Below are 15,119 nucleotides of genomic sequence, written 5' to 3' on the forward strand. Positions count from 1 at the left end.
ATGTGGATGGAACTAGAATGTACTATGCCAAGCAAAATTAGGCAGTCTAAAAAAGACAAAAATCATGACTTCACTTATATGTGGAATTTAAGATACAAAACAGATGAACATAGGGAAGGAAAGCAAAATAATATAAAAACAGGGAGGGGGACAAAACATAAGAGACTCTTAAATATAGAGAACAAACTGAGGGGTGCTGATGGGGGGGATGGGCTAAATTTGCAAGGGGCATTAAGGAAGACACTTGTTGGGATGAGCAGTGCGTGTTATATGTAGGGGATAAATCACTGCATTGTATTCCTGAAATCATTATTGCACTGTATGCTAACTAACTTGGATGTAAATTAAAAAAAAAGATAATTTGGTTCAAAACGGGCAAAAAGTTTGAACAAAAAGTTTACTAAAGAGCCTACATGAATGGAAAATGAGCACATGAAAAATGCTCAACATCATTACTCATTAGGGCAATGCATACACCTACTTAAATGACTCAAATTTCTTAATTTCAAGTGTTGACAAAGATGTAGAGCAATTGGAACTCTTATGTATTAGCAGTAGGAATGCAAAATGGTGTAGCCACTTTGGGAAACAGTTTAACAGTTTCTTACACAGTTAAACATATACTTCCCATACAACTCAGAAATTCCAGTCCTAGGTATTTACCCAACCTTCACAACAATTTATAGATGAATATTACTTCTATTCATAATAGCTCCAAACAGGAACCAGCCTACATTTCCATCAATCTTCCATCAATAGTTTATCTATATGGAACACTACCCAACAACAAAAAGTAACAAACTAGTGATACATGTAACAACCTAGATGAATCTCAAAATACATTATACTAAGCAAAATTCTAGGAAAAGGAATGCTAATGATTGAAATCCGACCAGGGGCTGTGGGTAGGAACATGGGGTGATCAAAAGGGGCAAGAAATGACATTTGGGCACGATGGAAATGTCTCTGTCTTAATTGTAGTAGGGTGTATATCTCTATTAAAACTCACTGAAAATAAAGCTGATTTTTTTAAAAGTTAAATCACAAAAAAAAATTATCAATGACAATGTGAAGAAATGGGAATTCTCATACATCCCTGGTGAATGAGAGTATAGATTTGTACAATGACTTAAATAACAATTTTACACTATCTAGTAAAGTTGGCAATGAACCGTAAGACCATAGAACCATAGCACCACCTTAGGACCTAGGTAATCCACTTTAACTACATTTAACTACACGGTGAGATATGTACATGAATGTGTGCCCCATATGCATCAATACAGATCTCAAAAACATGACTAAGACTAATAAAAAAAGAATATTGAAATATAGCAAAATAAATTATTTTTGTAAATTTTGAGAAATATCAAACAATATTAAATATTACTGTGGAAACATTGTGTAAAATATATTCATAAATATGTGTAAGTAATAGAACTCACAACTTTAGGACAGAAGTTAGCCTTTATAAGTCAGAAGAAGGAAACTGAGGAAAAATGTATATTTTAAGCATATTTAAACATAAAATTTAAATATCTATAATGCTTATTACTTTTAGAATTATCTGAAACATTTACAACCAAATTTTAGCATTTTTTATTTCTGGAGTATAAATATGTACGAATCTCTGTTTACATATACACTGGAAATAGATTCCTGTCTAAAAAATAATTTTTTTAATATATGAAATTTATTGTCAAATTGGTTTCCATACAACACCCAGTGCTCATCCCAAAAGATGTCCTCTTCAATACCCATCACCCACCCTCCCCTCCCTCCCACCCCCCATCAACCCTCAGTTTGTTCTCAGTTTTTAAGAGTGTCTTATGATTTGGCTCCCTCCCACTCTAACCTCTTTTAAAAAATAATTTTGAAAATGACCTTTAACCACAAAACACAGGTAAAAAACTATAACCAAAGGAGATTTTATACTCAAGGAAAGAGAAATACTTGAGGAATCAGAAAATTTTGTTCTTTAAAATCTTTAAAGCAATCAAGAAGATAGTACCCATAAAATACAAATAGAAGCTTATGAAACAAAAACAAGAGAATATAAAACTAGAACAAGGAGATACAAAAAAAAGAAGCAATTAAAATTTTTATAAATGAAAAATGCAGTGATTGAAATTTTTAAAACTCAGTAGATGAGTAGATTTAAAACGAGGTACAAAGAGATTTAATGAATTAGAAGTTAGAAATGAATAGATCCCAGATAAGGCAGCAGAGAAATATAAAGGAAGGAAAATTATAGAAGAGAATTAAGATATATGGAGGATTTATTGAGAAGTTTTAAGATATGTCTATTGGAACGTCCAGAAGGAGGTAATTGCTAAGAATTTTCCAGAACTGGAGAAAAAACATGAGTTGTCAAATTGAAAAGATCACACAATACACAAGCAGAATAAATACAGTCAGATTTGTATCCATACATACCTGTAGTAAAATGGCAAAAAAAAAAAATCAATGAAAAAGAGCTATGGACAGAAAAGAAATGTTGCTCAGAAGAAATGACAATCAATTGGCAGCTAACTCATCAGCAACAAAAGAAGCCCAAGACAACAGAGAATATCTCCAAAGTATGGGTAGGAAAACTTAGAATTTTTTTACCCTAATTAAGCAGAGAGAGTGGAAATAATGATATTTTTAGGTGCATAAGTGAGAATTATTACCCACAGATATCTGAAAGAAAGGATACATTTGAGCAAGAAGAGAAATTATCATGGAATGTAAATATGAAATAAAAGGGACAACAGTAAGTGAAGAAATTGGTAAAATTTACTTACAAATTGAAATGTTTCTATTATAAATAATAATAGAATAGAAAATGTATCCTCCAAAAATAGACAAAGCACTTACGTTAAAGATATAAAAATCATGTTGAGTTCCAAGGACATCTCATTTCTGAACACTGTGTTAATGTCAATAGCTTAGAAAAGAAACTATAATAAAAACAGCAAGTACAATTAAAAAAGAAAAACTTAGAATTAAGAAATGATTAAAGACTAGGGGCACTTGGGTGTCTCAGTCTGTTGAGCATCCAACTCTTTACTTCAGTTCAGGTCATGATCTTTGGGTCCTGGGATCGAGCTCCGAGTCAGGCTCTACACTAAATGTGGAGCCTCCTTATTCTCTCTCTGTCTCCCTCTGCCCCTCTCCCCCTCTCATGCTCTTTTTCTCTCTAAAATTAAAAGAAAAAGAAAGAAAGAAAAGAAAAAAAGAGAAATGCTTAAAGACTAAACATGGAATATAATCATTTTGCCAATTTGAGATCTGTGTGCCATCCTAAGGGCTATCCACAGTCTGGTCCTCAAGGTGGTAGAGGTGTTTATGGCAGGTGATTTAGTCTTAATAAGGTCTGCAAAGCAAGATTGCCCTAAGCCATGTATGTCTTAAATCTATTTTAATGATAGTGAGAAATCTCCTGAAATTATATTCCCAGTCATAGGATTTGATGTGTTATATATTGTCTTATACAATGACTTAGAAAAATAACTCTCAACTTCTCCGGTGAACCAGCACAGTACCAAAGACTATAATTGGAGTTTCTTATAAATCCTTTAGATATTGCAGGCATAATGAATAGAGATGAGTTTCATTTGAATGCTTTATCAATTATCATAAAAAGGAAACATCAACATGCCCCCTGCCTCTTTCTTTGGCTGCTCTCTGCCTAATAAGAACCTTTAAACTCTCTGTGTCACCTCTGAGGTTAATTAACATCACTCAGAAAATATCTGAACAGAAGCTGTAGGAGACAGACCATGTGTTGTCACTTAGGAAAAGTTGCAATTAGGATCTGCAGACAAATGCAAAATTCTTAGAAATTTTACTTCAAACCAAGATAAAACCACATTATCATGAAGGAAGTGGTAATGAGTAATTTGATGCCAAATATAAAAATGTATATATGTATAACTGTGGTTATATTTATAAAATTGATAAACACAGTCATAGAAAATTTGGAAATGAAAGAAAGAAAAAAATCCCATCATCTTGACATGACATTTATTGTTTCAGTTTATTTCCTTCTGATATTTTCTTCCTATGTGTACTTTTTCATGGCTGTAATCATAAGCATTTATACATTTTTATGAGGATTTAAATCATGACACTTTCCAGCTATCATTTTTAATAACTGTTCCATTATGGGAATGTACCATGATTTATTAAACCAATCACCTACTTTTGGACATTTTTAGCTACAGTATTTTGACCATTACAAAAATCAGTTCTGTGATCATCAAGCTTATAGCTGTTTTCCATATCTAGTCTATTTTCTTAGGATAGATTTCACCAAAGTAGAATTACCAGACCAACAGGCATGAAGGTACTTATGATTCTTAACATCTATTGCTACATTCCAAAAATGTTACAATTTTCAGTGACACCAGTGGGAGTGTTATGTTTCAGCTGACCAGCACAGATCTTGAGACTCTAAACTTTGAAGCAGTATCTCTCAATGGATGGTCCCTGGACTAACAGCATCAGCATCACCTGGGCATTTGTTAGAAATGGAAGTTCCCTGGCCAGCTAGAGACTTACTCAATCAGAAACCCTGGGGGTGGGGGCAGAAATCTGTTTCAAAAAGCCCTCCAGGCAACTCTGATGCACACCCACGTCTGAGAACCACTGGTTTAAAACCACTAGCCTCCAACTTTAGTTGCACATAAGAATCACCTGTGAAACTTTTAAAACCTACTGAAGCCTGAGGCACATTCCCAGAAGTTCTGATTTAATTGTCCAGTATACACACATACATATAAATCATCAGGCCTCACCCCAGAATCCTTGGGATGGGGTCCAGAATCTGTGTTTAACAAGCCCTCTAGATGATGCTAATAGACATTGAAGTTTGAGAACCACTTATCTAATGGTCTGCTTGGAAAAGAACAGTCCAGTGGCTCTGGTGCACAAATGCCTATACAGTTATGTGTGCATGTGTGTATAATATTCAGATATTCGTTGTTGGAATCATAGCACTTATGTATTTTCTATTTGGATTTAAATCACAACAGTTTTCCACATTGCCACTTTTCACAGCTATCATTTTTAATGACTATTCCATTATGAGGATGTAAAATTAACTTATTAAATCAATTACCTTCTCTTGGAGATGTGTGTGTATACACACACACACACACACACATTCATGTATGTAATCAAACCAAAAAGTATATAAATATATAAATACATGAGTATGGACAAAGACCAAGATAGAGAAATATAAGTATTGGTTAATTTTATGGTGGGGGGAGATGTTGAATGGTAACTCATTGCTAGTTATCATATTTCTTTAATTAGTTAAACTAATCATGGTTCATATTTGTTCACCTACTGATTCCTAAGAATAATGACTTTAAATATAAAGTTGGGGTGTTCTGAGCTATAGAATCTGTTTTTAAAAAAGAATTGGCTGATTACTACATGACTAACTTATAAAGAAAAGGGAGGCAAAACTTTCCGCAAGCATAAGGAGAGATCAGTAAAGTTATTTAAATACAAGCATGCCTTGAGAATGAGGAAGACATTGCACCTTTATTAACTGAGAATGGAAAGCTAATATTAGATGATACTAAAATGACAGGTGACTTTGCTTTCACTGCTTTTTTTTTTTTTAACTTGGGCTTTAAGAGAAGGCTGATGAGGCATCCACAGCTAAGGCTTTTGGGCCAAGCTGCCAATGGGCACAGGACATCCAAGGTTCACTGCCTCCCTCGTCTGTAGTGGCAAGAAGAGTCACAGCACCTTATCCCAGTTGGAATGATCTCTGACTCAGACCACCACAGACAAGTTAAAATACAAAAGGAAAGAAAAAGCAAAAGGGAAGAAACAGGAAAGGGAGAGTGAAAGAGCATTCAGGCTAGGAGTCAGGAGGGACGCCTGGCTTTTCATTTTCTGAAGATCATCTTGTTACTTACTAAATTTTTGTTTAATCCATTAAAAAATATAAAGGGCTCATTGGCTGTAGTCTCATATCAAAATAGCAAACTGGCCAAAATTGTTCATGTCCCTCCTAGTCATTAGAACTACCCCAATTAGACAAGTCCTCAAGTTATTTACATAAGTGACCATTCTAGCTGTGGGGGCAGGGAGAAGAGGGATCATATTGTTTCTCACTGCTCCTTCCTTCCTTCCTTCCTTCCTTCCTTCCTTCCTTCCTTCCTTCCTTCCTTCCTTCCTCCTTCCTTCCTTTCTTCCTTCCTTCTTCCCTTCCTCCCTCCATCCCTTTGTTTTTTTTCTTTCTTTCTAACTTACCTAGTAATCTTCAAAAATACAGTGAAAAAAATCCATCTTTGACACTGGACATACCTGAAGATTTCTTAACTTGGGTTTCTGGACCTCTCAGTGGAAGTATGGACAGGCTGTACATGGTCTCTGAATGCCCTAACATTATAAATAATAAGTTGTGTGTAAGTGTGTTATAGATCTTTTTCTGAGATGGAAGATCACAGGGTATATCAGATGATCAAAGATATCTAGGCACCAAGAAATGTTACTAACCACTTGCTGACATAAAGCAACCTTCCTTCTAGAATTGAGTCTCCAAAGTACATTCAGAAAGTCAGTTCTGGAAATGGTGGAAAACTATCTACTTGTAAATACTGAACCAGATGGTGAGCTGCTGAGGTGTGCTGGCCTGACAATGGATGATCTCAAAAAGGTTGGAAATTTCATATCTTACCCTCTCTAAACCACATTTGAAGATAGCTAAACACCTCAGGGCTACTCCCTCCTTTGCTCTATATATCCAATGAATCTAACTCCCTAAATAACCATCAAGTTCAAGGAATACAATTGGGCCCCAGTAATCTAAGCTAGACTCAGGACCTTAAAAGGTAACGGGGCAACAAGCCAAAGCTCCCAGTGCCTGTCTTTATTCCTGTTTATTCTAACAACTTGCTAGAGCTATGATGTGATTAAACACATGGGCATTAGGGTTATTTAGACTCACATTCAACATTTATTTCTAAATTATGTGTTCTTTGACAAGTTGCAACGAGGTGTTTTTTTTTTTTCTTAACCATCTGAGCCTTGGTTTCTCAATCATAAGACAGGAATGCCAAAAGTATCTCTGCTATATAGCCAAAATGAGGACTGAATGAAGTAATGCATGAAAAGAGATCAGTACAGTGCCACAGTGTCCTTGAAAAATGTTTTATGAGTATTTGTTAAAGTAAAAGTTGGATATTATACCATAATTACTATCAGGATCATTGTGAGAGCTTGGCCAGCCTGGCTCTGAGAATAATCCTCATGCAAGAGTAACTTCAGCTATTTGGATCCACTGACTCTGTTAAACTAAAAAATTTTTGGCAGGGGTTGGGGGGGGGCAGTGTTTGGATTTTGTTTTTAACATAAGGCTTCAAAATATTTTAAGAGTAGTAATAACCAACAGGTTATTTGAAGATAAATCAAACTAATAGTTCAGCCAGCAACTGTCTGTAATGTTAGAAATAAGCTATTTCATGCAACAATGAGAGGTAGATGTGCAGAGTGTGCTATTACTAATCTCATGGATGAAATAACAAATGCACTTAGAGGCTGTGAAAAAGTCAGTCATTTATATGTCTGCTCAAAATCTGATGGTTTTGTTAAAACATATGTACAGTCAGCTATGACCAATGAAACCATTTCTAAGATCACTTTGTACTGGTGGTTGTGGTAGATGGGGAACCACAGTTATATTTCACTGAGTTTTTATTATAAAATTTTACATCACAAGTGTGACAAAAGGTTTTAAAACCATTAATCACTTGTAAATCACTTGCAAATTAAAGAGTGTGTACACTATAGGCAGACTATATGTGGGAGTCTCTGCTCTTTGCTGGTTCATGTTTTAGAAGGACTTCCTTCAAAAAGCTTCTTCAAGTTCATTCTCATTCTAATCCTCCTCTCTGAAGCATCCCCACTCAAGCTCACAGTACACAGTGAAAGGAGATGAGTAAGCCGGGATTCAAAACAGTAGGCATCTTCTACAGATGGGCCTCAAGCAGGACTGGTTGGTCTCACAACCTGTTCCCTCAACAAGATCGACATCCTCTAGCTTGCACTGCATCCTCTTCTCTGAGGCCATGCACATTTCCAGAATGAAAAAAATAAAATGAAATAAAATGCTATTCTCTCTCTATGCCTAAGGATTTTACTGATAGCATCCACCAGTCTTCCTTATCTGTCTTGCCTGCTCTATTCCATCCAGGTAATGCAAAACTTCTCTGAAAACAATAATGATCCCAAAATAGTTTAGAGCCCTGTATAATAAAGTTTTATCTCTTGTCTTTTCTCCTCTTCTTCTCTGTCATAATCAGGATCCAATCATCTTACCCAGGCCTTCACATCAGAGATAGCTTTGGATGAAGACAAAATATATTTGTTTTGTGAACACAAATGAGCTTCCTGGGATATAAGATTCATGAAAGTAGGGATCATGTCTGTTTTGTTTGCTATTGTAATACCAGGGCCTGTCACATGAAGGAAACTCAATTAATATTGACTGATTAATGAATTCAAGAATTCTGCTTGAAAATACCATCTTCTGTCTTCTAAAGAATTCATGACACCTGAAATTCTCACCTTTATTGGCTTTTTTAAAGCATGGCATTATATTGTAAGATTGAGATTCAAATGTTACCTGTAAGGACAATGCTTTAAGTTATGACCCACTGAAAACTTAACTCAATTTTTAAAATAAGCTTTAATGTATTAATTAACCTAATATATTTATTTTAATGCATTAATTAATTCAGAGCCCACTGAGAAAGAGACAAAAGACAGAGAAATTGTGAATTACAATGCTGTGGCAAAAACTCTAAACTGAAAGTGGGGAATTCAAGCTCCATCAAATAGATGACCTGTTTTCCTTGTTGGAAAATGTAAAGAAAGTATTCTGGCTTGCCTTGTTGACAGGATTGCTATTGAAGCAAACGACATAAGGAATGTAAAAACTCATTTTATAAAGAGCTATAGATATATAAGAATTTCTCACTAGCTGAATCCAGTGGACTTTTATGTTTAGATGGTAAGAGATACCTGTGCTAGGATTTTAGGCAACCAGAATGTCCTCACCTGATAAAATAGAGGAAAAAAAACAGGGGTCAAAGATGAACTCTGCCACTTCCCAGTTTGACCAAAGGCTGACTGTATGTGCAAGACCATCAGCCAGACTAGGAAATACAGTAAAACTTTGGATTGTGAGTAACTTGTTCTGCAAGTGTTCTGCAAGATGAGCAAACATTTCTAATACATTTTAACTGGATAAATGAGCAATGTCTTGCAATGCGAGTAGTACATGATGCCCAATGTCAAATGATCAAAATTGACCCAATGTTTCTTGAAATTTGCTTTGATGTACAAGTGATTTGGATTACAAGCATGTTTCTGGAACGAATTATGCTCACAAACCTAGGTTTTACTGTATTGTGGTTGCCTCCTACGGAATTTAATTTTATGGTATGGTTAGGGGTAAGTTCCCATCATTTCCACATGTATCATACACATGTCTCTTGGCACCAGGATCCGCCCCAACTTTCCAGGAGACATTTCCAATGACCTCTAGGAAGTCATGCCAGGGGAGCATATCTTGAGTATCAAAATATTCTTCCATCTTCTAGGAAGAATGCTGAGCCTCTGTGCTACAAATACAGACTGGTTAGATGGAGTCATTCAGTCTCCCTTTGCATAAAGTATTCCTGGAAACCTAAGAAACCATCCACCTGCCATCACACAGCAGCAGAACTAATAAATACATATATAAATGCCCCCAATTATATGTTGCACTTGGTGCTAAGAAGAGTAATATTTCCAAATTCCTGAACTAATTCTCTCACATCAGACCACTTGATTTATTTTGGGAAGTGAGGGAGCTAACATTAAAGTTTAACTACAATCCAGTGCCAGCAAAGAATCCGCTTTTCAGAAGCACCAAAGACTTGTGCTAACATAATTTTAACTCAAAGAACATAGAAAATGGATTACAAGAATCCTTGTGCCGATGGATGTCAGATTGGCAAAGCCATAGCTAAGGAATTCTAACTGTATTTTCTGTGTTCCATGGTTAGTTTGACCCAGGTCTAAAACTGCACCTTTGAAGATTGTGGCATTGTTGATGAAAGTTACAAGCGTAGGAAACAGAAAAGGATGATGTAATTTTTATAAGTTGTGTGAGTTCATTTAAAGTTGGATGGAAAGTTGTCTAATTTTTTACATGTTGCAGACATTTAAAAGGAAGGTTTGTTTGGATTTTTTTTAACACTGAAAATGGTTGCTTAGCAACTCCTTCCTGCATTGCATGATGCTGTTTTGATTTCCACCTGCTGGAGTAAAGCATCAATAAAATTATTTCTTTGCAAATCAGAAAAGTGGGAAAATGAGCCAATGACTCAAATGAATGCATGAGACACTTGGAAAACTCCAAAGACTTCCAAAGACACGTATGCAAAATATAACAAAGCAAATAGATGTTATATTTTACAAAATGTACTTTAACAAAATTTAACAATAGCCCACTCTTCCCAAAATGAGGCTGTTTCGGTATAGTTTCTGTTGTAACTGAAAATGTGTTCAGACAGAATATGTAATTGCCTGTGTGATAAAATCTGAGGGATAATCCAGAAAGTTCTGCCATCCCCAAACCTCCCATTGACACACAGTACCCAGAGTTACCACCCTTGGAGGCAGTCCCTGAGTTGAGAGTTTATATTCAGAAGACCTTGTCAACATGATGTGCCATCTGGAGGGCTAACACCTTAACACTGTGATATGCGCTATAATCACACTATATATTTGGGCTTGCACATGTAGGTCCAGAAGATTTATTTTCCTCACAAGGCAATTGAGCTTAGGGTATGCTGCCCTAGATGCTTCAATCATAATGAAGATATCCAAATAGTATATATTGGCAAAGACTGCTAATTGCATGCCTATATCCATTTCCCTTTCTTCTATAGCTGTAGAACCCTTAATTTTCAGCTTGGTACATTTCTCAGTCTCCCTTGATTAGAAGTGAACTTGAGCTAAATTTTTCCCAAAAAGATGTAAGCACCAGTATTATGTGGCAATAGATTTCATTTAAAACACTGCTTGCAGACACTCGTTGCTTTCTTTGTCTCCATCCAGCTCCCTGGAAGAAAGATGTCATTGCTGGAGCTTTAGCAGCCACTGTAGACCCTAAATTCAAGGGCCAAATGTAAGGATAGTGGAACCAAAATCTGAGAAATACATAACCAGTGTACACTCCAAAACCTCTTTGGAATGACTAGAGAAAAATAAGCCTCCATTGTATTTAACACACTATTATTTTGAGTTTTCTGACTCATGTAGCTGAATCCCAGCCTAATTATAGTAGGCTGATACAATAAGGCAAAGCTCGATTGAAAGAGTATGAACATACTTTCCCCTTATACTTTCAAAACAATAATACAATCTCCCTGAACCTCAGTAGCAAAGAATAAATGGACACTGCGTACTTTACAAATATCTGATTTATACAAATCAAATACTATAAAAGGCAGGTCAGTAAGGAAGCAAAAAGTCTGACTAGAGACTGGGGTTTCTTTCTTTTTGTAGCAAAAAAGCCAGAATTGATCATGACTCTGATAGAGCAATCAGGGACAAGCTTTTGATATGACTCAGTTACTATGAACTTTTATGGCCCTTGTAAGTTATATGGAGTAAATTTCAAAGAGGTTCAAAGGGTGAATCTAGCTTGCCGATTGATTCACTGAGAGACATAGTTTAATCACACCTTAAATTCATTTCCATATTTTCTTTTTCTAAATCACCTTGGATATTTATCATAGACTTAAAGCCTCCTGGACCCAACAATTAACTACTTCCATACTTGCACTCAGATTGGCTTCCAAGCTTTTGTAAGTTCCAATAGTTAATCAGTATGATGTCGTGGCAAGAGAAAACATATTTCTGGTACACATATTTAGAGCATGGATCACAATCTTGCTTGTATCTGAAGCATAATGTATTCAGTGTACAAGATGTGGGAACTGCAGCCACACTCACTCTCCAACTTCAATATGGCTCTGTCACTGATGTGTGACCTTGGGCAGGTTATATGTACACCATGCCTAAGTTTCTTCACCTGTAAAATGATGGCAATAACCATATCTACTTCATAGAATGGCCATGAGAAGCAGATGAGATAATACATAAAAATGTATAGAATTGTGTTGGGCATGTGTTGAGTGTTCAATAAATCACAGCCATAATGAATTTCTCTTCCATTTAGCACAAGGTCAGGTAGGGGAGGGTTAAGAGCAGGTGAAGGTATGGGTCTTGGTGGTAGGGCCAAGGCAGCATCTTTTTCAATAACTCATTCCAGTCCTAAGTTTGGACAAACTTAAATACACAAGAAAGAAAAATAGAACATGCAGGAGAATCAGTAATTTAAGAACCCAATCTCTCTTTGGAGCCTAACATCTTTGAGCTGTGGACAATTTAACAGTCTGGTGAAGACCATGATCTCCTGAGAACAGTGTTCATAGATACAGAATATAAAGTACAGAGGGTACTTAGAAGCTAATTAGAATGATATATAATCACTAAAATATTTTTAAAAGCACAACTGTAATTATGTAGTACCTGTGCTTCATTATTACCACATTAAATAATAAATATCTACCTGTATTGAGTGTAATTATTTTCTGTATTTTTGATGCTCTGGCATTTGGGAACTTAATCCTGGAGAGCCCCTTCCAGGGCTAGGTAATTCCTAGAGATAGCAAAGGACTCCCCTAAAAGCACAACTTTGATACGCAAGCCAACCAATCCAGAGCCAACACCCTCAACCATCTCCTTTATCAAGGAGCCATCACACTCCAAGCCAATATTCTCCCTACCCAAAATAACCCCAGGCCACGTACAAGACAACTAGGGACTGCTTCTATTGCCCAGAGCCTGCTAAAATTATTCAAACTATCCAATCCTAAATTTACTCAGTATACCTATCCCTGCCTTGCCCATCCTTTCCCTTAAAAACCCCAATAAAGGCTTTGGGCCATGCTCTCCCCTCTCTCCTTCTGCCTCCTAACCAATCCAGATGTTCCACATGTGGCCCTGCATGGTGTGGCATGCCTTCTATTACTAGAGATTGGTGAGCATAAACTTATTCCTTTAGGACAGCCATTTCGACGTCTGTGTGTCTTACCATACTGGATTAAAATAAATCCTGGATACAAATTTTAGAACACTAGCAGTAGATATAATTAACTTCATCATTTCAATATAATGATGAGTATAAATGATGTTTTGGAATATTTGCAATGGCTATAATGTGACATGGATATATTTATGTTTTTTTAAGTGACAAAGACACAGGTACTGCCAATTCTACTATGGTTTTGCTTACATTCACAATTAAAGAGAATGTTTAATTTCAGACAGAAGTTAGTAAAAATAAAATTGTGTATTTCCCATCTAAGTTCAAAGATCCCTGAATTCTATGATCTGTGGATCCTAAAGTAAGAACTCATGTAAACAAATATAACTGTTTTTTTGTTTTGTTTTATTTGTTTGTTTTTTGTTTTACTCATTATGAGTATAAAACTCAGGTCAGATTCGGGTTCTAAGAGTTCCTGAAACTTCCCTTGTAGACAATCACCAAGGAAGGAAGGCTAATGACATCACTAGGGAAGCTTCACTACTCTGAATATACAAGACTTCTTGTAATTGTTTAGAATCAGAAGAATACACAAAAACCTAGTGACAGTGGTTATTTGTATGAGGCGTCACAGGGATCATGCAGATGGTAGACAAGGACAGGAGAGAAATTGTTATCTTTTACCTTTATACACACTTATATCTATATAAATTCCTATAGACATATATATATATATATATATATATATATATATATATATACACACAGATATATATATATATATATATTTAAACTAAGACTATATGGCTATAACACCTATTTTTAAGAAATCTTTCAGAGAATGCCTGCATGGTTTTGCCTCATACCTACTAATAGGTTAGAATGAGTTCATTACTCACATTGTATAAAGAAAAATATTTGCTTACACAACAATATTGCCTAAGGCTTCCTGTGACCAGAGACATTATACAATGTGTGTTTTTACTGAAGAAAATAAAGATAATCATCAGAAATAAGCATACACAGGACAGAGGCAAGAGACATGAAACTTAGACTCATAAATTTTGAAGAAAGCCACTTATAAACAAGTGATTTTGAACAGACTACCACAACTTGTAAAACAATTCTGGTCAGTTGACTGTAATTACCTGTGAGAGGATGGTCCACTGTGCAAACGATGTGTGACAAATTCCAAATTCTGAGCCAGCTTCCCTGAACAACAACCCTTCTCCCTTCACTTCTTCTCCTCAATCTCATCCTCCTCTCTGCAACTGTCCAGCCTTTGTGTGTTCAGGGAATACAAATTAAGTTCAACATCAGACTAAGAAAAACAAATTAGGAAGGTAAATCTGCCACTGCAAAGATCTGGCAGCACAGTACAAAGCCAAATTTTAACTGACTTTTGGATTATCTGCTAGTTTGAACACTGAGTCCATTGGTAGAAAGTATCTATTAGTTTAAAAAATGTTTTTGTTATTTAGAGAAAAGAAAATGGGAAATAGCCACTTGCTGGCTTCCATTCGGTAGCCAGGTTGGGAGGTGAGTCTTTGTAAGTTGCCAACTCCTGGATGGGCTCAAAATCCTTGCACGTCTTTTTGTTGAGCATGGCACTGGTGTTTGCACTTTTATTTTAGCACTGGAATCTTCAATACCTTCTAACCCCAGCCCAGGGCCTCTGTCAATGCCCACTTCTTTCAAGAAATCTTCACGGCTATCTCTTACTTCTTCACACCTCTGTGACATTCACTTGAACTGGCCATTTTATTCATTTCTTGCAAACACATTCAATATTCCCAATAATATTAGAAGCTCCTCCAAGGCACAATCCAGTTTTGTCTTAGATCTCTCTCATTTCTAAGATCTAGCACATAGCAGGGCTTAAGAAATATTTGATGAAAACATGTAGGGAATTAGATAAAATCAGGAGGCTGTTAAAATGCATAAAGAGTGCTAAATATATGTATATATTTAGAAATGAGATGGCATGTGTTCAGTGTCTCTGGCATTC

The 15,119-nt window shown here is 35.9% G+C and overlaps 1 protein-coding gene across 1 annotated transcript in view; it reads right to left on the reverse strand.

Annotated features, from left to right (window-relative positions):
- IQCJ (IQ motif containing J) overlaps positions 1-15,119 on the reverse strand; it is an 841,043-nt gene that overhangs the window by 510,399 nt on the left and 315,525 nt on the right. The gene's annotated exons all lie outside the window — the stretch shown is intronic.

This window comes from Acinonyx jubatus, chromosome C2 (genome assembly GCF_027475565.1).
Source record: "Acinonyx jubatus isolate Ajub_Pintada_27869175 chromosome C2, VMU_Ajub_asm_v1.0, whole genome shotgun sequence".
NCBI classification, from domain to species: Eukaryota; Metazoa; Chordata; class Mammalia; order Carnivora; family Felidae; genus Acinonyx; species Acinonyx jubatus.